General features: G+C 34.2%; 1 long non-coding RNA gene across 2 annotated transcripts; it reads left to right on the forward strand.

The window, feature by feature from the left end:
* The first annotated feature begins 310 nt into the window (after nt 1-310).
* Nucleotides 311-2,354, forward strand: LOC142973301 (uncharacterized). 2 transcript variants are annotated; one of them, XR_012959497.1, is made up of 4 exons: nt 311-343; nt 728-767; nt 1,470-1,643; nt 1,971-2,354. It is a non-coding gene; the product is annotated as an uncharacterized LOC142973301 (long non-coding RNA). The 2 variants fall into 2 exon arrangements; XR_012959498.1 differs by lacking the exon at nt 311-343 and adding an exon at nt 488-506.
* The last annotated feature ends 1,134 nt before the right edge of the window (nt 2,355-3,488 follow it).

Genomic DNA, 3,488 nt, shown 5'->3' on the forward strand with positions numbered 1-3,488 from the left:
TGTCATCTACTAAAGATTATAACATGAATAGCAATTAAAATTTCTATCTATACTAATATTATAAAGCTGAAGAGTCTTAGATAAAAAGAAATCCATTCTAAAATAAGTGTATATTTGATTTTTATATTTAAACAACGCATAGAAAATCCGTAGAAAATGGAAAATCCATTTCAACATTTATCCAATGATGAAAACTTATTAATTTTTTGAATTTGGTAAAAAAACACAGAACAATAGTTGTTAATTTGTCACTTACTATGTTATTAGTGTGCAGTGACTTAAAAAAGAGTATAAAAGCAATGGTAGGAGATGCAATCGTTGCATTCGGGTGCTGCAGCGGGACGTGAGTAAAACTTTTAATTAATTAATTAATATTTAATATTTTAATGGTTCGCCATTTTGTTCTGTTTAGAATACCACGTGGAGATTTAATTTTTTTGTTTTCTTTTTAAAAGTTTTTGTTCCGATTGTGTTTTAACTGTGCTTTACGCGTCTGTTTTAGTTCTGTATGTTATTCTTTCGAAAATTTTAGAGGATTTTGTGAAAATTAAGCCACGTGTCCGTCGGTTTGACGATCATTGTTTAACCCAATGGATTCAAATTAATATTTCGTTACATTTTTAAGAATTCCTTGGACTATATCAAATCGAATAATTTCATATCGAAATTTCTTTAAGCCACGTGTCAAACATTTTGTTTTTTACTTATGTTTTATTTTGTTATACAGTGAGCCAGGGTGCCCGCTTCCCGTGGCCTGTAGCAGTATGGTAAGTAACATCCTAATTTTTCTAATATTCTATTTTTTTTTCTGCGCTAAAGCCTTTTCGTCTTTCCTTTAAAGTCTTGTTTTACCTTTATTTTAGTCTAGTTACTCCCCTGAATAATACCAATCATGATCAGGATACTTTCATTCCGAATTTCTTTTGATTCACTACTTTGCAATTCCACGTGGCCCACCCGTAACCACGTGGTAGGTTTAACTGTACAACTAGCCTAGAGCAGCATGTACCTGATGTTTGAACTGCCTTTAGCTTTCATTATTAGTAGCCATAGCTATTCTTTTACAATTTTGCTTTTCACACCACGTGGCACAAATGCCGCCGGACCTAACCTAAGCAATTCTACTGCCGGTCATATGTTACATTGAAAGTACAACGCTTAATTAGCTGCTTAGCTTTACAGCAGAGAGTAACCACTTTACAGATGTTTAATAAAACAAAATCTCTTCTAGCCTTTGCCTGGAGCGAGCCTCGTTCTAGCTTTTAACTGAAGTGCATACTGCTTTTCCATTATCGTAGTAAAGTATTCTTGAAGTTTCGGAGCACATTCCCACCTCCGAATTCAGAATTATAAATGCCAAAAGTAGCCTACTCTGCTTTCTACTACTACTTAAAGCGTTTTGCCTTCTTTGTGTAGTTTCGTCCTTCAAGCTTATTATTCCATGTCCTAACTTAGCGTTTGTCTTTCAGGCAGGGTCAATGCCAGTCCCTGACGACGGCGACAGGCCACAGCGGTCCGATGCCGCGGGCGCCGACGTCGCGCGACGCCGCCCGCCCGCGCCGCTGGCCCGCGCGGCTGCCGCGGCTCTTACATGAGCCGCGTCCAGTGGAACGCGCACTTTTACTTTATTCCTTTTTTTTTACGTAAGTATATTGATAATTACTTTGATTTTGGTTCCCGTCGGTAAATCTTTCAAAATCAAACGCAAAGTAGATTTAAACTGAGGGTGATTGATAAAGTTAAGATTAATTCCTCTAATTATGCACTTGCATTATTAGTAAGTAACTTTACTTAGACCCTCAAGTCTTAATCCTCATCTTGATTTTACGAGTTAACTGTTATATTTGATAGAAAATCCATATTTATTTCAGTTTAAATAGTGTAACTTTTGTAAGTGTTGGACTTAATCCAATAGTCCAGACAGTTTTTCTATTCCAACCAAGACTAACATGTTATTTTGTTTGTTGCAGGTAATTTACATGGCTTAATCTTCAAAGTGTTTAGCATTAGATATATTTGGTGGCGGTTTAGTAATAGCATCCTCCGTTCCTGTGGTGCCGAGACAGGCACGCCACAAACTCAGCACTTTTCCGTTACTCAGTTCCATTGTAGGAGTTACTTTTAGTTTATCACTTTCATGTACATATTAACTAAATACAAATAAGTTTTTGATCCAAAGTCAGCAATGTCCATTTAGTTACAGGTGAAACCATTTCTTTTTAGTTGTTAGTTTATATTCCTTTTTATATTTGAGTGTTTTCTTACTAATTAAGTTAAGACTGTATCTACATGCATTCGATCTTTGTACGAAACTTGACATGTTGTTGCAGATAATATAAAGTTGTGATGGTTAATTTTTTGTTTAATTTTTACAATACCTTTTTTTAACTAAACAATTATTAATGAGTTGCATAAGTACACTGCAGAAACTGCTGTCTGGTTGCAGAACTTGGATATACAAGTATAATGCTTTCGGGAGTAATGCCATATGCAATAATGATAGAAACAGTCGGACATAACAATCCTTGCCGTAATTATTTTCATTGTTCTATAACATAAGTATATCACTCTGACAACGACTGTCTGATCTCGTTAAACGTTATTAAGATACCCGTGCTTAGGACGTTTATTTAAAGGTCTTGTAAAAGGCAAGTCAATTTACGAGTTCAAGGTACTATTCAATTATTCTAAAGAATTCAAAGTAAGTTGGATAAAAGCGTATTTTTGAAGCACTGATTGCTAATAGGTATCTAGAAAATCTCAAGTTCTTTTGCGTAAGTTGATTATATTATTTTACTTTTTGCCAAGAATTTATTTAGGTACCTATATTAAGTGTACGAAAAACTTGAATAATTTAAAACTTCTCGTTGAGTCAATTTATAACTTAACTTAACATTACTTAAATAAAATAAATTTAAAAGTAGATAACTTCATGTACCTAACGTTATATGAAAGGTAACAAATACCATATTATATATAAGCAGAAGCAAAGTACATATACCAATAATTATACCTCATAAGTATGAGTCAACTGTCAACATAGTTATTTTAAACAATTGAACACTAACACATTAAGATCATGATTTACACACTACTATTATTTCTATCTGCTTCGCTTTCACAGCTTAACTGCGAAATGCGCAATCAATTTGCTGAAATGTTGTAAGGAGATAGTTAAAGACATATGAAAAACAAAAACCGAACTGTAAACTGGGGGGGGATGAAATTTCAAACGTTTCTTTTATTTCTATCAGTTGCTTCAGCAATTTAAGTAAACAATAATCATATCTGCATCATAACCGTACAAAATGTAAACCGATCCCCATCAGTTATCAGATAATATTAGGTGTTATAACGTAAACAGTGTCGGTAATATAGCAGCTAAGTGTCGGCCGCTTTGATCCTTCATGCTTCCAGCTTCAGATATTGACTGCCATCCTGCATCTCATTTGTACACACTACGTGAATTTTCTTTTGTACAGCGAATT

The sequence above is a fragment of the Anticarsia gemmatalis genome, chromosome 5 (genome assembly GCF_050436995.1).
Source record: "Anticarsia gemmatalis isolate Benzon Research Colony breed Stoneville strain chromosome 5, ilAntGemm2 primary, whole genome shotgun sequence".
Taxonomy (NCBI): Eukaryota; Metazoa; Arthropoda; class Insecta; order Lepidoptera; family Erebidae; genus Anticarsia; species Anticarsia gemmatalis.